Here is a 27,649-nt window from a genome sequence, read left to right as displayed (position 1 = left end):
CGGCGACCTTAAACCCTTATCTTCACCGACGGTTGAGCGACGACCTTAAAGTCTGGACTTCATTAACGGTCGAGCAGCGACCTTAAACTCTAGCCCGCGAAGGACAAATGGTCAAAGGGCAACCTCTCGCTGAAGAGGGGCAACCCAATCGGACGCTCGGGGTCAACGTCTAATATCATCTCAGTTATAAGAGCGGTTCGAGCTGAGCGAAAAATTGACTTCGATTTGGACCGACCCTATATTAGCCGAACAATGGCAGTCTAACGAATGAGCCCGAACGAAAGGAAAAGCGAGTCTAAAGGGAAAACATGTTGAAAAAGCATTCATTCAAAATGAAAGGTGACAAGAAAAAAACAATCATTCAAAATGAAAGGTGACAAAAGGAAGTTACAATGAAAAAGGTAAAAACTGCTCTAAGTAGTCCAGCACATCATCAGGTAGGGAGTCGGCCAGTATCTGTTGGGACCTTGACGTCCGCTAGAGGGGGGTTGAATAGCGTCTCACCCAAATCGTCGCTTCCTATGCTTGTTAGTGCATAGCGAAAATACAAAACAAATCTAATAAATAGAAAGCTAAACTTAGAGGCAATAACCAAGACAATTAAACCTCTAATATGTTTATGTAACGTGGTTCGGAGATTACTTACTTCTACTCCACGACTGTCTGTAAGGTGGGCGTGTTGAATGTATACTAAAAGCCTAGCTTTTGTATAAACATTTACTTAGAAATAAGAATCATATTAGTCAATATCTACAATTATATGCTAAATGTAGTTGTTCAATTAATTTATATTGTAGATAACGTGGTGTGTGGTGTCACACACAGAAGGTTATGTTATCAGTTCTTTATGAATTATAAACAGTAGCTCACGACTAAGATGGAAAGGAACAAACCGTTGGAATAGTCGTAGTGTAATTATGTATTAGTTTATCTTGACTAATAAATTACACTAGTACACTCTAAATGTATTGAGTAGAACTATTTAAGGTAAGTTCTTTTTATACTGACTTAATAAAAGAACAACACCTTAATTATTATAGAAGTGTGTGCTCTTAATCCTAATATAATAACAAGCACATATATTTAGTATTTATTTCTTTGACTTATCAAAGGGTGAGATTTAGCTTGAAAAATCAATAGGTCAGATAAGTTGGGAAATGATATGTAACGACCACACTTCTTACTACTACTACTACTCTCTAAGAGTGACCGTTACTTATCTACTACTCTACTTAACCGGTTTATTAAAAATCTCTAGGAAAACCCTACCGAAAAATTTCGGCAGAGTCTCCCCTGTACCGGTGACCATTTCCCATAATACAAACATAATATACTCAGCCACAGGCGGCTGGAACATATAATCACTCAACCACGCAGTATAATAACTCAATAAGAAGAATGAAACTACTCTAGCAATAGTAAACAGATAACACTCCAACAATAAAACATAACAAAGTGCGGAATAGACTCAATTACAATCTCAACTTCATCATAGCATTAAGGAGAAAAGAAAAGGAAACTCTAATCAGGTAAGTTTTAACAACTCCATAGCAAACTCTTGATCTCTCCATAGTCTAGCCATCACACACCTTCATCACCACCACCTTGTCGCCTTCCTTTCATACCTTAGTTTTTTCCTTTATCTGCAGTAGGAGGAAATGTAGTCTATAAGCATAAAGCTTAGTGAGCGCTATCTACTCACAAAAACTCGATATGCATGTATATAAATAAAAACATGCTAAAACTGAATGCTAACATATAAAACTACTCATGCTCATATATAGCAAAGGAATCATGCTAACTGAAATACTAAACATGTGTAGCTCATCATGCTCATAAACCAATAAAAGAAGCATATTAAACATGTAAAACTACTAAACATGTAAAGCTAAACAGGCTCATAAGAATAAAACTATAACAGCATGCTGAAAGCAAATAAAACTAAACATGCTGAATAATCTAATAGCAAGAAACAAATAAAACTACTACTGCATGCTCCAAATAACAAGAAACTAAACTTTCTAATTCTAAACATATTTGAAGCTTGTTTCATTTGTTTCAAAACTTATACTTTAATACTTCAAAATAATAATAAACTTCTTTTGGGCCCGGCATTGTACCACTTTGCGCGCATTCTTAATAAGAATCGAGGTAGCTAATCCCGAAACTACTAAGATACTTCTAGGCCTTGTGCCTAGGGGCAACTTGGAGCCCATCCCTTGGACCTTGTGTCCGGTACATGCCCTTTAAAAGTAAAATACTTTTTATCTTAATTACTTCTTCTTTAAATGCCTTGGCATTTTAATAGACACCTTGTGTGCCAAAAATCCCTAAAATCTTGACTTTGGGATCTACTTAAGGCCTTGGCCTTTTTCTTTCTTTTCTTTATCTTTCTTATACTTGTATATACTTCTAACAGAATACTTCTTTAAAGAGAAGCTGAAATGTTTAAGCAAATTCTATCTTTGAAATGCTTAAACCAAAAACTGCCTACTATGCTAATAAAATTCTGCATATTAAGCTTAATAAAAATCTGTCCTAACATTGAAGTTCTGCATGCAATACTTATCAAAATCTGCAAGCAATGCTTATGAAAATCTGCTTATTAAAAATCTGCATACTATACTTATAAAAATCTGCTTATTAAAGTCTGCATACTATACTTAACAAATATGAAATCTTTAGGCATGCTACAGCAGAAATAAATCAAAGAAAGAAAGATCTGCATTCTTTAAAAGGAAAACTGCATACACTTAGAGGGTAGCTGTTCATGCTTGTTAAAGTAGCGAAGAAACTAAAACTGCAATGCTAATAAACAGGGCTTATCATGTTTGTTAAATAGCAAAGAAAACTAATACTATGTACTTAGATTAAAGGTTGTTCGTGCCCTCTAAATAGCACAAAAAGGTCTAAACAGAAAATGCTAAACATAGGGCTGTTCGTGCCCATTAATGGCACAAAAAGATCTAAACCGGTATGCTAAATATAAGGGCTGCTCATATTAACTCTGCAAAAGATCTAAAACTGGTATATAATTTGTGGCCGGTTCTTGCTTATGGAGATACAAAAGAAATCTGGACTGCAACTTGAATTAAAGCTGTTCATGCTCAGAATTAACGCTGATCTAAATCTGATCCGGATTTGGCACTAATCTAAAACTTCTTACTAAATAAATAAAAGATCTAAAACTGATCTAACTTGCTATAGGCTTATAAAACCCAAGTCGAAGTTATACATGAACTTAAAATTCATTTAAGTTAATCACAACCTATTTTGAAGTGTGTCCGCATCTCAATCTGAGAATGAAGCTACAAGATGACATCTAAACATTTGCAGATTCATTTCCATAAGATACAGAACTATATATATAACTACATATATATATGTAACTATTTCTTGTTATTTAATTCAATCTAGATGCTCAATTAAACTAAACCATTTCTTGATCCTTCTTTGAAACCCACAGCAGCAACACCAAAATCGCAAGAACCAAAAGGAAACCAGCCGAACAACAGGAAGGCACAGAAATACCAAATCAGAGTTCATTCGCAAATCAAGACTCGCGGAACTACTCCTACTGCAGGTGAGAAGCAACTCACCTCGCTGTTCTTGGACTTACAACCGAAAAGGAAGAAGAAAAGCCCTAGGGTTTCGGTCAACTCAAGTCTTCCGGTTCCTCTTCGTGCGCCTTCGTGTGTTCCTCGTCGAGAGGAGCTCGGCGGTGTGAAGACCGGCCGGAAAAAGCCCTTCGCCAGCGCCGGAGATCAAGCCCTAGGTCCTCCTTTGTTTCCGCTCGTGAGTCGGCGCCGTCGCGCACCAGAGAAGAGAAGGAGAAGATTTTGAGAGAAAATGTTGATTTTCCGAAAAGAAACCTAAATTCCTTTTCTTATACTAGGGTTTAAATCGAACTATACCTTAAATCAATTTGTTCCCATATTTAATTAACAAATCGAACGCAGCTCGGTTGGTTGGCTGGGTTTTAACCGAGTCCAGGGTCTCGGCTTCAATCCCTCAGCCGCGCACTTTTTCCCAATTTATTCCCTAATCATTAACTATGCTATAAACTTAGTTCTCACCATATAAGGTTAACAAAACTGTTTAGCTCAACTGGTTGGGGCCGGTTTTGCTTGGGTCAGTCCAACCCGAGATCGTGGGTTCAAATCTCACCTTCAACATTTTTCTTTAAAACTTCTTTCTTTTTATAACCCTACTAAACGACCTCCAAAAATTACGTAAAAATACTCTAAAAATTCCTAAAAATCTCTAGAATATTTTAAAAGTATTTCCAAATATTTTTATGGACTTTTAGAACTTGAAATTGGAAAAATTGGGTCGTTACATGATATTACTTATAGTGTGTGTTGTTGATTATAGAAGAAAACTGTGTCCTAGTAATCTAGGTTGATAATGTCCTCAAGAGGAGCTCATAAGGATTGTCATATTAAACTCTGCAGGTGGACTTAGTCCGACACGACAATAAGGTTGAGTGGTACTACTCTTGGACTAAGATATTAATTAAAGAGAGTTGTTAGTAACTCATTTAATTAGTGGACATTCGACATCTTAAACACAGGGAGACTAACACACTCATAATAAGAAGGAGCCCAAAATGTAATTTAGGATTGGTGCGGTAGTTCAATAATAATTCTTTAGTGGTATGAATTATTATTGATGAAATTAAGTTGGGTGTTCGGGGTGAACACGGGAAGCTTAATTTCATCGGGAGACCAAAATCAATTCCTCCTCTCGGCCCCTATCGTAGCCTCTTATTTAAAAAATATTATACTCACCTATACCCACTTTTATACCCATCCTAAGGTGGCCGACCAAGCCTTGCTTGGAGCCCAAGCAAGGGGCCGGCCAAGTTAATCCTTGGATGAACCAAGTGGTGGTCGGCCCTAGCTTGAGTCCAAGCTTAGGTGGCCGGCCACAATAAAATTAAAAGGATTTTATTTTTAAAATTTTTCTTATGTGGATTCCATGATTTTAAAAGAGCATTTAAAATTTAAATCTTTCATTTTATAGCTTTCTACAAAAGATTGAGAAAAGATTTGATATCTTTCCTTATTTGTAGATTGAAAGAAAGATTTTAATTTTGATAAAACTTTCCTTTTTTGTAACCATGTTCATGATTTAAAAAGAGAGTTTAAAATTAAATATTTCCTTTTATAAGTTTCTACAAAAGATTAAGAAAAGATTTGATATCTTTCCTTATTTGTAGATTGTAAGGAGATTTTAATTTTAAAGATAACTTTCCTTTTTAGAAATAATCCACATGTTTTAATAGAAAATTTTAATTTATATATTTCTTTTTATAACCAACCATGAAGGGATAAATTATTAGAGAAATTTTTATTTTAAAATTTTCAGAAACAAATTAGGAAGTTTTAATTCTTGTTAAAACTTTCCTTGTTTGAGATTATGAGGTGGCCGACCATATTGTTTTAAGAAAAGGAAATAAGTTTAAATTAATTAAATTTTCATTTTCATGGTAAAGAAAATAAGGAAGATTTTATTTAATTTTTCCTTATTTGCCAAGACCAAGGATTATAAAAGAGGGGGTAGGGGTGACTTCATGACTAAGAACTCTATTCTATTCTCCTCCTCTTTTCCTTGGCGGTGTGGCCGGCCCTTCTAGTTCTCCCTTCTCCTTTTTCTTTCTTCTCCTTGGCCGAAACTCTTCATCCTTTGGAGCTTGGAAGGTGGCCGGATATTGCTTGGAGAAGAAGGAGAGAAAGGAGGCTTTGTTTCTTGCATCCCTTGGAGCTTGGTGGTGGTTGCCAAACCTCTACATCCTTGGAGGAATTTTTGGTGGCCGAAACTTGGTGAGGAAGAACAAAGGTTTGGGTGGTACTCATCTCGGTAGATCGTTGCCCACACAACGTCCGAGATAAGAAGAGGAATACGGTAGAAGATCAAGAGGTTGTTGTATACAAAGAAAGGTATAACTAGTAATTATTTTCCGCATCATACTAGTTTTTTTTGTATAAATTCCAAACACAAGAGGCATATGATTCTAGATTTTTGGATTAGATATTCGAAGTTGTATTTTTTTTTTATTTTTTTCGATCTTGTGATTCGATTGATTTTTTTTTGTTAAACCTAATGTTATTTTAGGAAATTAAATATTGAATTTCGTTAAGAGGCTTTGTCGAAGCAATGGTGGATGCTCCCATACCCAAGAAGGTCATGTGCCTCGCCATGTTTGACTTGGGAGCCAATTTCTGAAATAAATATTTAATTGAATTTGTAACATAGGTAGATTTGGATCAATAGTGTTAAGTTCTGTTTGCGATCCAAGTCTAAACCATTAAGAACAGATAAGTTAAATTTGGAATCAATAATGTTAAGTTCTGTTTGCGATTCCGAATTTAATTTCTAAAGAACACAATAGATTGTTAGGAAAGGTTCGACAATTGTACAAAATTTTTGTACAGTGGAACCGGTACGATCTTCCTAAGACCAACCAACAGGGCGATCCCGATCCGTCCGTGGATCTCTCCGAAAAACCTACGACTAGCTCAAGTTCTTTGTCGGTGAAGAAACCTTACCACAAACACTTGAATACAAGCACACTGATCACACGAGGACTTGGGAGACTCTAATAGGCTTTAACCAAGTCTATTTCGTCAATTTTGCCCAAGCACCCCGACTTCTATTAAATAGAACTCGGGAGGAAAACATCAAGTGTTTTTCTGCCACCAGTCGATTGGAACAACCACCAGTCGACTGGTCCTAAGTGAAATTCGACCGTTACAAGCCAACGATATGTCAGGTAAGTAAGTGGTATCGATATGTCGAGAGCATCTTATAGTGCTTTTCATCACTTTTTGAGTAAGACCTGATCACAAGCTATGAAGTAGTATGAAAATTTTAGAAAATGCCATCGATACTAGTATCTGATGCTGCTCTCCTGAAACATCACCAAACTGCACTATCCCCTGTTTCGAAATAGTTATCGGTCGGTCGAAGCTGTGAGATGCTCATGATGCTAGTACTGGAGCAGTGTTAGTTCTCATGACCACTAGCACCAAGGTGCTGTTGTGCACGATGAGTATCTGTCACTTCCATGATCACTTCTAATTCTATTGAACTTTTCAATCATGGCACGGAGCAAAAGGTTAGTGATGTACATTTGATTCTTTATCTGTATTGAGGATCACTGATATCTAAGGTGGTTAATTCATTAACTTAGGAGATTTATCTATTATTTATAAAATTCTTATAAATTAGGTATAAAAATAAAAAAAATATTTTTTTATTAGTTTCATTGTATTAATAAAATTAAAGCATACATATATCAGTTAATTAAAGTAGCTTATTACATTTAACCTACAAACTAAAATTGAAATTTTAAATTATTTTTTGTGTTATTTTACCAAACAGCTGTATAAAATAAAATTAATTAATTATATTATTTTTAAATTTAGAAAATATAAATTATTCTATACAATTATTTAATAAATCGAACAGTTATCTATTCCTATTAAAAAAAAAAAAAAATCAAAAGTGCTCTATCCTTTTGGTCTAAACATTATATTTTTAAAATAAAAAATAGTGTTTAGTATATTTTTTTTTATGTAAAAAATATTATTTTTGTTATAACATAATGCATAATATTATTATATCAATTTGGTGATTTTTTTTTAAAAAAATTCAATCAAAATTATTTTTCCTTGGTATTATTATAATATTTATATGGTTTTTGATTAATTCATAAGTAATTTTAATAAGTTGATTAAAAAAGTATTTTGATGTAATAGTAATTTAGAGATAATAATTTGATAAATTAAAATAATTTTATTTCATATTATGATAATTAATTTAACATATAACCATTATGCTTTATAATAATATTGAAATAAAATATTTTTAAAATAAGAAATATGTTAAGTTGTCCTTTTAATTTATTTTATATGAGGCAAAAAACCACTAATACAGTTATATGTTAGGGTGTAAATGAACAGTTTAGTGTTTCGTTTGGTAAGAGATTATTTATATTTATTTAATAAATATAAAATTAATTAAATGAATAAATTCTAACAACTTGTTAAATAAAATAAAATAAATAAACATGGACATATGTGTTTAATATTTGCGAGTATGCTCGCGAATAATATTCATCAATAAAATTTTCATCATGTTAAATAAATATATATTTTTTAAAATGAATAAATATATGTATCAATGTTAATAAGCAAACTCAATAATTAACTAACAATTTTAAAAAAATAAAAGTTTCAAATAATCAAATTTAAATTAAAAGTTTGATGATATTTAAACGAACAAAGCTCAAGCTAAGCTTGAACTTGAACTGAACTCAAACTCATAAAAAAAGAAATTAAGTCAAACTTGAACAATCAATTCAGTTCAATTAAGTCAGACCAAATTGTGAGCGCATAAATCGTCAATCAACCCTAACCTGCAACCATCCTCTCCCACTTCCGCCCTTGACCACCAATGGCGATGACATCCACTCCCACTAGGACCTTCCTTCCGACCAGGACTCCACATAACCAGACTTGCCCGTTCTCCCACTTTTCCCACCTCTGGTGCTCTGCCGATGCTAAAGCACCGATTTGACCGCCTCCATAGCCTCCAACCTCACCGACCCCTCCCAGCGTTCTGATCTCTCTCGGTCTTCGCTCCCACCACCGTAACCAACCTTGGACCCGATTTCGACTTCCTCGGCTGCGCCATCGGCGATGGCCTCGATGACACCGTGACCCCGTAGTCGCGCCCGGTACTCTCTTAATAGCCAAGACCTCTAAATCCTCTTCTGCCTCCAAGCTCGAGCGTGCCTCGCTATGGAACTGCATTGGCATAACCGAGATGTGCATGCTCGGTGTCCGCTTCGTCAGCCCTCCCTGTCTCTTCACAAAGGCCTCCCGCTCGATAGCAACCTCGGCTCCAGCGCTGCTTCCGCCGCCACAGCGCTCGCCATCAGTGAACTCTTCGGCAGCAGCCTGACCCCTAACGAGCTCGTTCTCGCCATGCTCAAGTCGGAGAATTGGCTACCACACTGACTACGTGGGACCTTCAATCTTGATCTAGAGCTACGACCCGTTTGAGATCATCTAGCTGTTGGAACCCCAAGGTTGTTTTGGTGTGATCAACAAGTTAAGTTAGGTCCTGTGTGTTTCTAACCTAGTGTCTAAGTGTGCAGGAGCTTAGGAGCACAGGTAGTCGAGCGGAAGACGCAGCCAGCGAGAAGAACGGCACGCGGTGCGTCCGAGGGACGAGGCGCTGCGGAAAAGTACACCGACGGACAAGAAGAAAGCGTGCGGTGGTTCCGAGGGACGAAAGCCGGAGCGGAAGATTGCTCGGGGAGCAAGAGACGCAGCTAGCGAGAAGGACGGCACGCGGTGCGTCCGAGGGACGAAGACTGATGATGAGTACGTCGACGGATGAGAAGGGAACACGCGGCGATTCCGAGGGACGAGAAGCCGGAGGGATCCGGAGTAGAAGACCCGGACCGAGGCGAACTGAACCGGAGCAGTGGTCCCCGGATGAAAAAGTCAACATAGGTTGACTTTAGGCTCCGGGGCGCCCGGAGCAGCCCGGGGCGCTCGGAACCCTTCCGGGAGCCCGGACCTGGTTTGTTGACCAGATCGCGTCAAACGCGATCTGAACGTTGGGGATAAAGTTTTATCCCCCCAGGGCGTCCGGAACCCCTTCCAAGCGCCCCGACCAAGGCTATAAATATAGCCTTGGTCCAGAAGTTTTTTTATCAACTCAGTGTATTCCATTTCCATCACTTGTACTCTACAATTCTAGATTAGCTTCTTTATTTTACGCTTTCATTGCTGTAAGAGGCTTCTCCGCCTGAAGGAGATACTAGTGCTACGCTTTCTTGGATTAACAACCTCCTGGGTTGTAACCAAGTAAAAACCTTCTGTCTCTTTCTTTCTGCTTTTATTTACTGCTTTAATTTTATACAAGTGTACTGTTGAGAGTTCGAGAAAGGGTTGTCTTATTTTTGCAGGTTATCCAACCACCCCTTCTAGACGGCCGCAACGGTCCTACAAGTGGTATCAGAGCTGAGACGCTTCAGGAGGACTAACCGCCGAACGAAGCAAGGAGATGGCCGGATCTAACATCCACCCGCCAAAATTCAAGGGGGACTTTGCAAGCTGGAAGAAGCACATGGAGGTATTTTTCGGTATCGATTTTGATTTATTACTAACAATGGAACTCGGTTTTGAAGCTCCCGAGGGCAAAGCGAAAAATCAATGGACAAAGAAAGAGCAGGCCGAGTACGTGGCAAACAAGAAAGCATAATTCCATCTGCTAACCGTACTTCCGCCACAAGAAGTCAACCGTGTCGGCACCTACAACTCGACAAAAGAGCTTTGGGAGAAGTTCTTTGAATTACACGAAGGAACATCCAAAGCCAAGCTTGCGAGACGGGACTTACTTCGCAACCAGCTCATCAACCTTCGTCTTGAAGAAGGTGAAACAATTGCACATCTACACTCGAGGATACAGGAGCTCATCACCGGACTTTCAAATCTCGGAGAAGAGGTAAGTAACCGAGATTCGCTCAAGTACACTTTAAATTCCTTCCCTAGAAATTCAAAATGGACATCACTAGTAGATGCTTTTTTACATTTCGAAGGACTTAGAAAAAATTTCATTAGAAGAATTTTTTTCAACATTTGAAGTGCATGAGTCAAGATGTGCAGGAATGAGGGAGCCCAAGAACAACGTCGCCCTCAAAGCTTCGAGAGACGAACCTGAGTCAGAATTTTCTCTCGACGATAAGGAAATGGTAATGATGGTAAGAAGATTCAAGAAACTTTGTGAATCTAGATCTACTAACCATCTGCAGGGGCAAAAGAAAAGGGCAATCCGCTGCTACCACTGCGACGAAGAAGGGCATGTCAAGGACAATTGCCCCAAGCTGAAGAACAAAGATAAGGAGAAGGGTAAGAAGCCTATCCAAAAATGAAAGACCCTGAAGGCGACGTGGGACGATACGTCGTCCGAATCGGAAGTCGAAGCATTCTCCGGACTCGCATTGATGGCGAGTCATCAAGACGACGACTGCGATTCAAGCTCTTCCGAAATGAGCATTGATGAAGGAGGAGACACGTCGGAAGAAAGTAGCAGCTCAGGGAGAGAAACGGACAACAAGATCGACAAGGTAAGTCATGTACGATCTCTTCCTCCCGATAAAATGTTTAAGTTTGTTAAACTTTTAACAAAAGATTGCTGCAAATTAGAAAGTGAAAATAAAAATTTAAAGGTAATTCTAGCTAAGTCTTGTCCCTTAGAAGAATTAGATAAATTAAAACTAGCAAATGAAAAATTGAAACTTGAAAATGATGATTTGAAAATTCAAGTAAATAACTTGAAAAATTATGCATGTTCATCTAAAACTAATTTTAGAAGATTTAATAATTTAAATTGGTACTTTAAATATCACCCAGGATAAATTAAGAACATTTTAAGAAAATATGTCCTTAAAATTTTTTTGGTTAATCCAGTAGGCTAGAACCTATATTGGGTTCCGAAGTTATGCTTAAATTAATTTTAAAATTAAAATTAGCGCTTTAAGTGAGAAAATTAAACAAAGAATTTCTTTATGAGGCTTTGTCAAGGAAGTGGTTGTTGCTCCAATAACCAAGAAGGCCTAGTGCCTCGCCACGACTTGGAAGCCAAAATATTGAAATAAATGTTTAATTAACTTACTAATAAAGTATTAATACAAGAATTAATTAATGCTTTAAAAAGATTATTCAAAACATTTTTTTCAATTTAAAAATTTACTTATTTAAAAAAAAATTTATTGACTAAGTCATTTGTTTTTCTTAGAAAAATTTTTCTTAAAAATTCTCAAATGATTAAGTTAGAAAAATTTCTTTCAAAAATAATCTTTACTTAGAAACTTTTTTTAAATATTTTTCTTATGTTAAAAGATTTTCTGAAATTAACAATTTATGCTCAAATTATTTAGAAATTTTTTAAAAAAATTGCCTAAGTCAGATTTTTAAAACTTTACTTAGAATTGTTTTTAACTTTGAATTTCTTTTAAATATTTTTTTAAATTTACTAAATTGTTAACCCTTAGATTGTTTTTCTTGGAACCCCATTTTTTTGTGATCAAAGGGGGAGAAGGGAAAGTATAAGTCTAGGGGGAGGTAGATAGATTTAATTTTTTTCTTGTCTATCTTTTTACAAATTAAGTTAATTTACTTAATTTTATTTAATGTCTATTTTAACCCTAGCTTAACTTGGGTTGATCACACCAAAAAGGGGGAGATTGTTGGAACCCCAAGGTTGTTTTGGTGTGATCAACAAGTTAAGTTAGGTTCTGTGTGTTTCTAAACTAGTGTCTAAGTGTGCAGGAGTTTAGGAGCACAGGTAGTCGAGTGGAAGACGCAGTAGTCGAGTGGAAGACGCAGTCAGCGAGAAGGATGACACGCGGTGTGTCCGAGGGACGAGGCGCTGCGGAAGAGTACACCGGCGGACGAGAAGAAAGCGCGCGGTGGTTCCGAGGGACGAAAGCCGGAGCGAAAGATTGTTCGGGGAGAAAGAGACGCAGCTAGCGAGAAGGACGGCACGCGGTGCGTCCGAGGGACGAAGACTGCGGATGAGTACGCCGGCGGACGAGAAGGGAACACGCGGCGATTCTGAGGGACGAGAAGCCGGAGGAAAGCCCCCTCGAGAAGACCGGAAGTTGGGTTCGGGTGAGCCCTTTTCCGGATAGCAGAGATCACCCAAGCGAACGGATCCGGAGTAGAAGACCCGGACCGAGGCGAACTGAACCGGAGCAGTGGTCCCAGGATGAAAAAGTCAACATCAGTTGACTTTAGGCTCCGGGGCGCCCGGAGCAGTCCGGGGCGCTCGGAACCCTTCCGGACGCCCGGACTTGGTTTGTTAACCAGATCGCGTCAAACGCGATCTGAACGTTGGGGATAAAGTTTTATCCCCCCAGAGCGCCCGGAACCCCTTCCAGGCTCCCCGACCAAGGGTATAAATATAACCTTGGTCCAGAAGCTTTTCATCAACTCAGTGCATTCCATTTCCATCATTTGTACGCTACTGTTCTAGATTAGCTTCTTTATTTTACGCTTTCACTCCTGTAAGAGGCTTCTCCGCCTGAAGGAGATACTAGTGCTACGCTTTCTTGGATTAACAACCTCCTAGGTTGTAACCAAGTAAAAACCTTCTGCCTATTTCTTTCTGCTTTTATTTACTGCTTTAATTTTATACAAGTGTACTGTTGAGAGTTCGATAAAGGGTTGTTTTATTTTTGCAGGCTATCTAACTCCCCCTTCTAGCCGGTCGTAACGGTCCTACACTAGCTAGAATTCCCACATGGCCGAGATCTCTTCTTCGTGGTGGTGAGCCCCGATTTCGAGCAGTTCGGATCCTCTGTCCCGAAGATGCCTCTATCCCGGTGTCCCATTCAGAAAACGACAAAAAAACGTGCCAAACACGTGCTTTTCTCCTTCGCTCTCTGTGTTGTGTAAACACTCGCCGAAGCTTGCTTTTCTTCCGAAGGCAACTCCAAAGCTGGACTCCCGAAGCTTCGCCCTAACCCAAACTCCATCCCATCCCCTCCCCAACTCTAAAACCTTTCCTCCCCAGCAACTCCAGCATCTTTGCTTCGGCCGTCGCCGTCGGGCTCGACGACAGCCATCTCCATCCCCTCCCCAACTCTAAAACCTTTCCTCCCCAGCAACTCCAGCAGTCATCCCGACCCCGCTGCTTCCACCGTCACATTCGGACTCGACGACAACCCTCTCCGTCCCCTCCCCAACTGCAGCAACCCGGCGTCTACCTTTCCTCCTCAGGAACTCCAGCAGCCATCTCGGTGACTCCAGCAGCTCCGGCTTCCCCTCCCTTCGTCGACTCCAGCTGGTATGTATCTCCGGTCTTTCTGAACTTTTTTTAGATACAAATACATAAGCCTGTAAATGCATCAATCATAGTATGGCAAGTTTGATTCTTCACCTAATCTTGCATCATCAGACTATTTATTAAAAAGCAGAGTCAAATTTGGTGACAAATTTGATGGTTTTAGACTAGGTAATCTGGAAAAGGATTCAACGACACTTTCAATCAAGTTTGATTGATTAGCAAACCTCCCAACCTCTCGTTCTATTTACAGAAAAGCAGAGTCAAATTTGGCTATTGAATTAATTGCTATAATATCGAGGTGACTGCAGTTCCAATTTTAATTGCTGCTGTTTAGATAGTTTGTTGTGGGAAATTTTAATATGTTGCTGTTGCATTGCTACTGCATTCCTTTATCCTTAAATACTACCCAAGCACTTTAGAGGTTTAGGGATTGTTAAATTGATTAAACATGGCTTAATGGACTGTAATTAGATCATTTCAACCAAACACAGCACCTAATAACCTTTGGTGGTTGCTCCAGTTCATTTTCTTGGTACTACATGAGTTATTTTTGCACCTAATATTATGAATATACATTTCTTGGTTGGTTGTTTTTTTTCAGGCCTAATTGTAATTATCATGGAGTTGTCGTTGGTTGAATCTACAAGTTGTCGTAGGTTGAGTTTTGATGTAAACCAAGACTGTCAGAATGATGAGTTTGATGTTATTAATGAGGATATGGACTCTACCATATTATTGATGAGTTCTGACCAATCTATCACAGAAGAATTGATACCAAAAATCGGTATGGAATTTAAGACAGAAGAGGAAGCCTATGAATTTTATTTGAAATATGCTAAACAAGTTGGATTTGGTGTAAGAAGGAGCAAAAGCCACAATGATAAATCGGGTAAATTAGTTGACAGAATTTTTTGTTGTAGTGCACAAGGTAAAAGGGGAAAAGACAAACGAGATGTTTATGTGAAATCAAGTCGTCCTGAAACAAGATTTGGTTGTGAGGCTAAAATGAAGATTAGTTGTCGAAATAATGGCAACTTGACTGTGGAGCAATTTGTTAAAGAGCATAATCATTATCTTTCAAGTTCAAACAAAACTCACCTCTACAGATGTCATAGAAACATATCTTCTTCTGTGGTGATACAGATTGAGATGACAAGTGATGTGGGAATTCCCCCAAAAGCATCTCATAATCTTATGGTGAGACAAGTAGGTGGGAGAGAGAATTTAGGTTTTATTCCTGACGATTACAAAAACTACTTGCGATCCAAAAGAACAAGAAATATGAGAGTTGGTGATACAGGAGGTGTATTGGAGTTTTTACAGAAAATGCAGTTCGATGATCCCAATTTTTTTTTATGCTATTCAAGTTGATGAAGATGATTTGATAACTAATATTTTTTGGTGTGACGCTAAGATGAGAGCTGATTATGGATATTTTGGAGATGTTGTTTGCTTTGACACAACCTACAGGAAGAATAATGAAGGTCGCCAAATTACGTTGTTTGTAGGTGTTAATCATCACAAGCAATCCATAATTTTTGGTGCAGCTTTATTATATGATGAAACATCTTTGACATTTGAATGGTTGTTTGATACATTTACCAAGGCTATGTGTGAGAAAAAACCAATAACTATTCTTACTGATCAAGATACAGCAATGGCAAAGACTTTAGCTTCCAGATGGCCTAAAACACATCATCGTTTGTGTATTTGGCACATTTATCAAAATGCTGCAATACATTTGAGTAGAGTTTTTTCTCAGTTCAAAGAGTTTACTAAAGATTTTGCCTCATGTATATATGATTTTGATGAAGATGAAGATTTTATTTCAGCTTGGAACATAATGTTGACCAAGTATGCACTTGAAGACAATGATTGGTTGAGACGTCTATTTCGCATAAAGGAAAAATGGGCTTTAGTTTATGGGCAACAAATGTTTTGTGCGGATATAACTACAACCCAAAGAAGTGAGAGCATGAATAGTATTGTGAAAAGATACGTCACTTATCAACACAAATTTTTAGACTTTTTCAATCACTTCCGAAGACTGCTTGATGATCGTCGATATGAGGAGTTAAAAGCTGATTTTAAATCAAATACAAGTATTCCATGTTTATTGTATCCAATTCAAATTTTAAAGCATGCAAGTTGTATTTATACTCCTGAGGTATACAAGTTTTTTGAACAAGAGTGGTACAAATCTCATGATTCTAGTGTAGAAATTTGTGAAGATGATGGATCACATACAAAATATAAAGTTACTTCTTACAAAAAGAGTTACCATCATATAGTGACACTTGATTCATCGGGTCAAAAAATTGAGTATAGTTGTAGAAAATATGATTTTGCTGGGATTATTTGTTCTCATATTTTGAAAATATTTGCAATGAAAAATATCATGAAGATCCCAAGTGAGTATATATTGAAGAGGTGGACACGAAAAGCAAAAGATGGATACATTGGTGTTATTGATTTAATTGCAAACAAAGATAATTTGGATCCAAAAGCTTGCACCAATTTGCGATATAAAGAATTAAGTGGGTTGTATGTTCAATTGGTTACCAAGGCAGCGGAGAGAGAAGACACTTACAAGGTTGTTAAAGATGGTTTGTTGAGTATGTTTAAGATGGTGGATGAGAGGTTACAAGTTAATGAACCAACTGCCCAACACTCAATTGAAAGAGAGTTCGAAATAGGTGAAGGAAATTCTCTTGGAGTCAAAGGAATTAAAACAAAGAAGAAAACAATTTCAGGTAAGAGGTTGAAAGGTGGCTTAGATAAAATTTCAAAGAAAAGGAAAGCAGCAAGAAGAACCAACCAATCTTAAACAATTGTTAAGGTTTCATCTCCATTCTTACTAAAGTGTTGTTTATATTTTGTCGTTACATTTGAGAAAGTATATAGAATTAAATCATTCTATTTTTTTTTATAACAGGATGTAGAAGAGCATTATGAAAGTATATCGAGCATGCCAAGTGTAGAATGTCAACGGATGATCAATCAAGTTAAGGTTTACTTTAGTATGTTAACTAAAATAATTATGTTATCACTTTCTAAAACTATATTTTATTATTTTAGCCTACAAATTATAGCTGTGTTGAAGGTTTGAATATGACCGAAACTCAATTTCCACCACTTTTGTCAACACAACTATCTCAGGTTCACTCTGATAATGATTATTTTCAGACAAATAATCGGGAAGGATGGTAAGAAATTAATCATGTTTACACCTTTGTTGTTTTTTTAACCATTTGTCATAAGATTAAATTTGTTGTATCAGTATGCTTTTTAACCATGTTTACACCATTGTTGTACCATTTTTAACCATGTTTTGAACATTTATTGTTAACACCTTGTTAGCACAGTTTGAAATCTGGTAAATTGATAGCAATTTGCTTATCGTTACTTTATTTCTAGTATACATGCACATGAGAGGGTGAGTTAAATTTCTATTTGCTATGTTTAGTAGACTTGCACATTGCACATGAGGTTAATAATATGTCATCACTAATATTGTGATAGTATAGTATGCGCTGCTTATCAAACTTCACGAGTTCTAGTATCTTTTCATGTTATATATATGATATTTGATAAGACTTACATGGCTTTACTTGTTTTTTTTTATTCTCTCCAGGTGCTTCAATGGTGTGGATGTTGCTACAATGGAATGCACATCAACTAAAGAACACCATAAAGAGTGATTGATGTCAATATAGACATCGTCGGCATCAAGTTACAATGGAATGCAAACAAATATATAATGAAGCAAGCTCCTCAAAACTCATGTGTTGCATATTTTGTGGAACTTTTGTGGTTACCATATCTTGTAAACCTGGCTAGTTTTTGCTGGTCTTCTTTTTCTGTGTAGGTTCACTATGCTTGCTGGAGGACTCTATGGTTTTGTCTGGTTCCTAGTTTGTTTTCTTCTCATTTTGGACCTTTATGAAATGTTCTATTTGGACATGGGAGGAATATATTCACTGATTTTCTGGTGTTCTCTTCTTTTGTGTGATCATTATGTGTGGGTTTCTTATGGAGCTCCTCTTCATGTGATATTCATGCAACATTGTAACTGCGCTGTGCACAGTGATGTTTGAATTGATGTTTAGTGATTTTTTGGAAAATCTGGAATCATGGTAGTTTCTGGGTTTTAGTGCTGGTTGGGAGATTGTTTCTATGAGTTTACTTTTTACGAAGGTTTGCTCTGTTTGTAGAAAGGTGTTGGGGGGAATCATTATTCACTCTGGGTTTCTCCATTGGGAGTGATCTCGTATCGTTGATGGTTGCTGCTGGCTTTCATATGGGCATTCTCTTTGGTGTATATCATTAGAAATCTGGGAGCTAGTTTCTGATGCACATGTTTGATTTTGCTTGAAAATGGAGAAATTTCTGTGAGTCTGGTTTTCGTTTCTAGAGATAAGCTAGTGTTTCGGTGGAGCTTCTTTGTCCGTGGAAATGTTGCTGTAATTTGAATATTTGATGTAGGTGGGTTTTTCTTACAAAATATTTGGTTTAGTGAGTGTTATGCAGATTCGTGTATTTAAAAAGGAGTTGTGGCTTCTGGGGATTGATTGGGATTGATGTTATCTGCTATGTTGTAGTTGTTGGTGCAACCTTAGGTCAGAGAGGGCTCGGTAGCTCGTTCTCTGGACCAGGAAGACATTAGGGTTTAGGGCTGGGAAGCTCTAAAACCAACAGAGGCATTGGATCGGTCTGTTGACCGATCCAGTGATACTTTGGCTGTCTGGATCTCCAGTGATACTTTGGCTGTCTGGATCGGTCTGTCGACCGATCCCGTGATATCTTAGTTATCTGATCGGTCTCGTGACCGATCAGTAACCACACAGTAGCTCTCTGTGGGTTATCTGATCGGTCTGGTGACCGATCAGTAAGAAGAGATGTGATTCAGAAAAATAGGGAGATCGGTCTGTGGACCGATCCATCTATGGCCTGATCGGTCCACAGACCGATCAGGGCTAGGACCGATCGGCCTGATCAGTCCCCAGACCGATCCGATCCGACTGGCCCGCTGGGGCAATTGAATGAGAAAAGCAAGCTTCGGCGAGTGTTTACACGGCACAGAGAGCGAAGGAGAAAAGCACGTGTTTGGCACGTTTTTTTGTCGTTTTCTGAATGGGACACCGGGACAGAGGCATCTTCGGGACAGAGGATCCGAACTGGATTTCGAGGCACCCACCAAGAAGATGAGGGAATCATTGCCGACAAACATCCCAATGAAGGACCATATCTAGATTTCGAGCCAAGCCGCCGCCTTGGTGGCTGCTGTGGTGCAAGGTAATGTGAGGGTCTGCAATGGCAGCAGATGCAATCGTCGAGCCAAGGAGTGCACCTCTAATTCCGAGGATGGTGAGTGTGAAGAAGGCAGCAATGGAGCCAAGTACATTTGATTGCATCATCAACGGCTCAGGGCCGACTGCTGTAGCAGTCATTGACGAGGAGAAAGGAAACAAGATTGCGTCAAGGATGGTGGAGGCTTTCACCAAGGAGGGTAATCTTCAATCCATTGCAATGATATTTATTTGTCTACCTATTTGTTTTAGGCTACTTCTGTTCCAATGACCCTTGCCCCAACTCTATCAAGCTTGGCCACAGTTTCAATGGATTGGAGATTACGCTCCTTGGTGAAAGCCTCCATCATCTTCGACAAGATCTCATTTCCTTTCTCCTCCTCGTTGATGACTGCTACAATAGTCAGCCCGGAGCCGCTGATGGTGCAGCCAAAGACACCTGCCTCCATTGTTGTCTTCTTCACACTCACCATCCCCGGAATTAGAGGTGCTCTCCTTGGCTCGACGATTGCATCTGCTGCCATTGCAGACCGGAGAACCCTCACATTGCCTTGCACCACAACAGCCACCAAGGCAACGGCTTGGCTCGAGTTCCAGATATGATCCTTCATTGGGATACTTGTCGGCAATGTTTCCCTCATCTTCTTAGTGGACGCCTCGAAATCGGGGCTCACCAGCATGAAGAAGAGATCCTGATCATGTGAGAATTCGAGCTGGATGATCTCAAATGGGTCGTAGCTCTGGATCAAGATGAAGCCTCCCAAGATTGAAGGCCCAACGTCGTCAGCGTGGTAGCCACTTACCTTCTTCAACGACTCGAGCCCGACGAGAACGAGCTCGTTAGAGGTCAGGCGACCACCAAAGAGTTCGGTGTTGGCAAGCGCTGCGACGACGAAAGCAGCGTTGGAGTCGAGGTCGCTACCGAACGGGAGGCCTTTGTGAAGAGACAGGGAGAAGCTGACGGAGCGAGTGCCGAGCATGTTGGAGATTAATTAAACTTTATTTTAATGTTGATAAAATTTGTGAAGATAGAAGGATGAGGTGGCAAGTTTGACCAAACTTTGTGATAGAATTGTTGAGTTGTCAAGATAGGATAAGAGTTTCGTAGAGATAGAATTTAAAAAAAAAAAAATCTTAATTATTAGTGTTTATCCAATAAGCCTATAAATATGTACCTCTTTTCAATGAATGAAGTAAGTTGTGTGTGTTGTTTTATTCTCCTCCTCTCACGTAGAGATTTCTTCACCTCTTCCACATTTTCCTTCTATAATCTTTTATTTCTTCTCCAACAATAATTTTTTTTCCAACAAAGTGGTATCAGAGCCATGTCGATGCTTCCTATCCCTCGTCTTGTTGATTTGAAGTATGGCAATTGGAGTATCCAAATGAGTGTCTTACTGGAGAGCGAAGGCTTATGGGATATTGTTGAAAGAGGCTATAAAGCGCCTCAAGAAGGAGTCGACCAAACGGAGGCAGAAAAGACGGCAATAGCGGAACAAAAGAGAAAAGATAAAAAAACTCTTTTCTTTATTTATAAAGCTCTTGATGAAGCTACTTTTGAGAAAGTAGCCGAAGCTACAACTTCCAAAAAGGCATGGGAGATCCTACAAATAGCATACAAAGGTGATGAAAGAGCAAAAAGTATTCGCCTTCAAATCCTGAGAGGGGAATTTGAATCGTTGGAGATGAAAGAGTCCGAAAATGTATCAGACTACTTTACAAGGGTATTGGTTATTGTCAACCAATTGAGAAGAAATGACGATAACATTGAAGATAGTCGTGTCGTAGAAAAAATTCTACGCTCGTTGGAACCAAGGTACGACTATGTAGTTGCGGCAATAGAAGAATCAAAAGATGTGAAAGAAATGAAGGTGCAAGAATTATTAAGCTCTCTACAAGCTCATGAAGCAAGAATGCAAAGAAGAAGGCGAGAGCCTATGGAGCAGGCTCTACAAACCAAGCTCACCATTATTGACCAGAAAGAAGAGTTAAAGACCGAAGGTTCGCAAGAAAATGGCGGTGGTCGTGGTAACTTCCGTGGACGTGGCCGAGGTAGAGGCCGTGGCAGGGGCTTTGCTCGAGGCCGAGGAAGAGGTAAAGACAACAATCAAGGTAGAGACCAAAGGTATGACAAAAGAAATGTAAGATGTTATACTTGCAACAAATTTGGTCATTATGCAACGGAATGCCGCTCTAACAATGTGCAAGGGAATGCTAATTACGCGTCAAAAGAAGACAATGACAATGATGTAGTTTTGCTAGCAAGAAAGGATGGAGATTCCACAAACAAGAATTTGTGGTATTTAGACTCCGGAGCAAGCAATCATATGTGCGGGCGTAAAGATATGTTTGTCGAGTTGGATGAAACGGTGAATGGACGAGTTTCATTTGGAGACGCATCAAAAATTCAAGTAAGAGGCGTTGGTAAGATTCTTATCAAACTTAAAGACGGAGCCCACACATACATCACTGATGTTTATTATGTGCCCGACATGAAAACAAATATTATTAGTCTTGGACAATTGCTTGAGAAAGGTTTTAATATGCAACTAAAAGATGGTAGTCTTTGTCTAAAAAAGCAGAGCAAACTTATTGCTCATATTCCTATGTCTAAAAATAGGATGTTTTCTCTTGATATTAAGCATATTACTGCAAAATGCTTAAGTGCATGCATAAATGATATTACATGGCTATGGCATATGAGGTACGGGCATGTAAACTTCAGAGCTCTAAAGCTTCTCTCAAGCAAAGGAATGGTAAATGGTCTTCCTCATATTAATGCTCAAGATGATATCTGTGAAGGATGTATTATTGGCAAACATCCTAGAGCAAGTTTTCCGAATGAATCGCACAATCGAGCTAAGAAGCCTCTTGAACTCATTCATACAGACATATGTGGGCCAATCACTCCGACCTCCTTTGGAGGTCGTCGATATTTTCTAACCTTTATTGATGATTTTAGCAGGAAAACTTGGGTCTATATTTTGATGAATAAAGACGATGCTTTTGAGAAGTTCAAGGAATTCAAAGGATTGGTAGAAAATCAATCTGGCTATACTATCAAGGCAATGCGATCAGATCGTGGTGGTGAATTCACCTCAAAAGAATTTGAAAAATTCTGCAAAAATCATGGCATCTGGAGGCCTTTGACAGCACCTTACTCCCCTCAACAAAATGGAGTTGCTGAAAGGAAGAACCGAACTATTCTCGACATAGTTCGAAGTATGCTCAAAACAAAAGAAGTACCCAAAGAATTTTGGGCTGAAGCTGTAAACTGTGCGGTGTATTTGATAAATAGATCTCCTACAAGAAATTTAGAAGGAATTACACCTCAAGAAGCATGGACCGGATACAAGCCATCTGTATCTCATTTGAAGATTTTCGGGTGTATTGCCTATGCACACATTCCAGATCAAAGAAGAACGAAGCTTGATGACAAAAGCTTACCTTGCATTTTCATTGGCTACGATGCAAGATCGAAGGCTTACAGACTCTATAATCCAGTGAACAAAATGATTATCATAAGTAGAGATGTTGAATTTCAAGAAGATGGTGCTTGGAATTGGAACACTAATATGGTGATGATTCAAGAAGAAGAACAAGTGAAGGAGAAAGAACCAACTCCACCACCATCGCCTACTTCTTCATCACCCTTGGAGGAAGAAGATCCTCCACCACAAAAGACAAGAAGTCTTCAAGAAATATATGAGGTGACAACTCCACTTAATCTCATTTGTCTTTATGCTAATGAAGAAATTGTATCTTTTGAAGAAGCTATTAAAGATAGCAAATGGAAGAAAGCTATGGATGAAGAGATGAAAGCAATTGAGAAGAATGAAACTTGGCATCTTACTACTTTGCCCGATGGCCATAAACCCATTGGTGTGAAGTGGGTTTATAAAGTGAAGAAAAATGCTCAAGGAGAAATAGAAAAGTACAAAGCGCGACTTGTGGCAAAAGGTTACAAACAAAAGGCCGACATTGATTACGAAGAAGTGTTTGCTCCTGTTGCCCGAATGGAGACTATAAGGTTGATAATCTCTTTAGCTGCTCAACAAAAATAGCAAATATTTCAGCTTGATGTTAAATCGGCATTTCTTAATGGCTACTTAGAAGAAGAAGTCTATATTGAACAACCGGCTGGCTACATCAAGAGGGGGCAAGAAAGAAAGGTATTGAAGTTGAAGAAAGCTCTCTATGGCTTGAAGCAAGCACCGAGAGCATGGAATTCAAGAATTGATGCATACTTCAAAGAAAATGGCTTTATGCAATGCCCTTATGAGTATGCTCTTTATGTAAGAGCAGACAATGATAACATCTTATTGGTATCATTATATGTAGATGATCTAATCGTGACAGGAAGTTCGCCTCAAATGATAAAATCTTTTAAGGAAGCTATGGCAAAAGCATTCGATATGACTGATATGGGACTTATGTCCTACTTTCTCGGCTTGGAGGTGAAACAAGGAGTTGATGGCATATTTGTGACTCAAGAACAATATGCAAAGGAGGTCCTGAAGAGATTTAGAATGGATGATTGTAATCCAGTTAACACACCGGTGGACTGCGGAACAAAGCTATCCAAGAATGACGAAGGAAAGACTGTTGATCCCACACGTTTCAAAAGTTTGGTGGGAAGCTTGCGGTACCTAACTTGCACTCGACCGGATATATTATATGGAGTCGGTCTTGTGAGCAGGTTCATGGAAGAGCCTAAAGAGACTCATTGGAAGGCAGCCAAGCGAATCCTTCGTTATGTCCGAGGTACTATGAATCATGGACTATTTTATTCACACTCTAATAATTCTCAGCTTGTTGGATATTCAGATAGTGATTGGGGTGGAGACTGTGATGACCGGAGAAGCACTTCCGGCTTTGCATTTTTCGTTGGAGATACGGCATTTTCTTGGATGTCAAAGAAACAACCTATTGTTACTCTTTCCACTTGTGAAGCAGAGTACATTGCTGCATCCTCATGTGTTAGTCATGCTATATGGCTAAGAAGTTTGCTAAAAGAGATAAAATTTGAACAAAGTGAAGCAACTCAAATTTGCATTGACAACAAATCGACAATTGCATTGGGGAAGAATCCAGTATATCATCAAAGAAGTAAACATATTGATATACGCTTTCATTCTATTCGGGAACATGTGAAAAACAAAGATGTTGAGCTAGTCTATGTGAAGACCAAAGATCAAGTTGCTGACATTTTTACAAAGCCACTCAAATTTGAAGATTTCATCAAGATGCGGAATCTACTTGGAGTCACAAAATAAAGTTTAAGAGGGGGTGTTGGAGATTAATTAAACTTTATTTTAATGTTGATAAAATTTGTGAAGATAGAAGGATGAGGTGGCAAGTTTGACCAAACTTTGTGATAGAATTGTTGAGTTGTCAAGATAGGATAAGAGTTTCGTAGAGATAGAATTTAAAAAAAAAAAAATCTTAATTATTAGTGTTTATCCAATAAGCCTATAAATATGTACCTCTTTTCAATGAATGAAGTAAGTTGTGTGTGTTGTTTTATTCTCCTCCTCTCACGTAGAGATTTCTTCACCTCTTCCACATTTTCCTTCTATAATCTTTTATTTCTTCTCCAACAATAATTTTTTTTCCAACAGAGCATGCGCATCGCGGTTATACCGGATATGCTAGCGCAGTTCCATACCTGGTCACGCCCAAGCTTGGAGGTAGAAGAGGATCCAAAGATCTCGGCGATCGAGAGAGTACCGGACGCGACTACGGTGTTAACGGTGTCTTGAGGCCACCATCGACGGCGCAAACGAGGAAGTTGAAACCAAGGTCGAGGTTGGCTATGGTGGCGAGAGCAAAGGCTGTGAGAGATCGGAACGTTGGGGAGGGGTCGATGAGGTTGGAGGTTGTGGAGGCGGTCAAATCGAGGCTTTAGCACCGGCAGAGCATCGGAGGCGGGAGAAGTAGGAGAACAGGCGAGTTTGGTTAAGTGGAGTCTTGGTCGGAGGGAAGGTCCTGGTGGGAGTGGTTGCCGTCACCATTAGTGGTCAAGGGCTAAAGTGGGAGAGGATGGTGGCAGGTTAGGGTTGATTGACAGGTTATGCGCTCGTAAATGGGTTAATGAGTCAAATTGCAAGTAGGAATTGAGCAATTATCCAAATGCTACTTTTAATATTGGAAAATTACAAAACCCTCCTGAGTCTTCGCTGTTCAACAACTTTGTCCGATTTTATGAAATAACATGAGAGATGGGAAGAATCAAAAGTGCACTCAATATTACTAGGATGATAAAGAAGCCAATTTGAATCGAGAGTTATAATATTCAAATTTATTTGATAAGACAATCGAACCAAATCAGTCGAACCTAAAATGAACTGAATTGATTATTCAAGTTTGACTTAATTTTTTTTTATAAGCTTGAGCTCAATTCAAGTTTAACTTGACCTTAGTTCGTTTAAATATCATCAAACTCTTAATTTAAGTTTGTTTGATTATTTGAAACTTATATATTTTAAGATTGTTTAGTTAATTATTGAGTTTGGTTAATGAGCTTGATAAATATATTTATTCATTTAAAAAATTATATATTTATTTAATATGATGAAAGTTTTATTGATGAACACTATTTACGAATATGTTCACAACTATTCAAGTTTATTTGTTTAATTTAATAAGTTATTAGAATTTATTAATTTAATTAATTTTGTTTGTATTAAACAAATATAAATAATCTCTTACCAAATGAAACACTAAGATGACGTTTGGTTTAGGGGTTTAGGAATGAGTGAATGGATTCATTCCCAAACCTTATATTTGAGTGATGAGAATGGAATTAAAATTTTGGAATGAAACTCAAAAACTTGGGTATGGAGGAAACCCATCCCTCCCTGAATTTTGATAGAATAGGGATGTGAATTAAGTTTTAGACAAAAATACTCTTAGTATATTTGTTCAATTTTTCTTTCATTTCACACTCTCTCTCCTTGTTCTCTCTCACCACATTTTCTCTCTCCTTATTCTATCATCACACTTTCTCTCTCATCATACATTCTCTACAATTTTCTCTCTATATTCTCTCCAATCATACACTCTCTCTCCTCATTTTCTCTCTCTTCATTTTTTCCATCACACTTTCTCTCCCATGACACACTCTCTCCTTATTTTTTCATCATATTTTCTCTCTCCTCAATCTCTCTTACCATACTCTCTCTCCTCATTTTCTCTCATCACACTTTCTCTCTTCATTCTCTCCCATCACATTTTCTCCCCTCATTTTCTCTAATCATATTTTCTTTCAGCACACTTTCTCTCTCATCATACTTGCTCTCTCATCAATCTCTCATTCTCTCATCACACTTTCTCTCTCTGCATTTTTTCCCATCACTCTTTCTCTCTCATCACTCTTTCTCTCTCCTCAATCTTTCATTTTCTCTCATCATACTTTTCTCTCTTCATTTTTTTCCATTACACTCTCTCTTAGCACATTCTCTCTCATCATACTTTTTCTTTTCTTAACCTCTCCTATCATGCACTCTCTCCTCATTTTCTCTCATCATACTTTCTCTCTCTTCATTTTTCCCATCACACTTTCTGTTTCATCATTCTCTCTCATCATATGTTTCTCTCACATTCAACTTTCTCTCCCATCTAATTTTTTCTCTTATTTTCCTCTAAGGGTAAAAAAAAAAATTTAGGTTCATTCCGATTGAAAATATTCAACTAACCAAATATTATTTTTAAGAATGATACCCAAGCTCATATCCATTCATATTTCATAATACTATGATAGTTATTCTCATTCTGATTCCTAGGAGAGAATCAAACGTCACCTAACTGTTCATTTACACCCTAACATATTACTCTATTAGTGTTTTTCTTCCTCTTATAAAATATATTAAAAGGACAATTTAACATATTTCTTATTTTAAAAATATTATATTTCGATATTATTATAACATATAAAACATAATTATTATATGTTAAATTAATTGTTATAATATAAAATAAAATTACTTTAATTTATCAAATTACTATCTATAAATTACTATTATATCAAAATACTTTTTTTTTTAAATCAACTTATTAAAATTACTTTTGAATTAATCAAAAACTACATAAACACAATAATAATACCCAATAAAAATAATTTTGATTAAATTTTTAAAAAAATCACCAAATTAATATAATAATATTATGCATTATATTATAACAATTATTCATACAACAATAATATTTTTTAAACTAAAAAATATACTAAACAATATTTTTTATTTTAAAATATAATGTTCAGACCAAAAGGATAGAGCACCTTTTGATTTTTTTAAAAGGAATAAATAACAGTTCAATTTATTAAAAAAATATATAGAATAATTTATATTTTATAAATTTAAAAATAATTAATTTTATTTCATACAGCTGTTTAGTAAAACAACACCAAAAATAATTTAAAATTCAATTTTGGTTTGCGGGATAAATTTAATAAGCTACTTTAAATAACT

The 27,649-nt window shown here is 37.7% G+C and overlaps 2 pseudogenes; one reads left to right on the top strand and one right to left on the bottom strand.

Moving 5' to 3' along the window:
* Window positions 1-8,638: 8,638 nt before the first annotated feature.
* Window positions 8,639-9,153, top strand: LOC122044251 (annotated as a pseudogene).
* A 10,273-nt stretch (window positions 9,154-19,426) lies between these two features.
* LOC122044250 overlaps window positions 19,427-27,649 on the bottom strand; it is a 9,522-nt pseudogene continuing 1,299 nt past the window's right edge.

This window comes from Zingiber officinale, chromosome 2A, assembly GCF_018446385.1.
Source record: "Zingiber officinale cultivar Zhangliang chromosome 2A, Zo_v1.1, whole genome shotgun sequence".
NCBI lineage: Eukaryota > Viridiplantae > Streptophyta > Magnoliopsida > Zingiberales > Zingiberaceae > Zingiber > Zingiber officinale.
The sequence above is the reverse complement of the archived record's forward strand: the minus strand, read 5'-3'. Positions and strand labels throughout refer to the sequence as shown.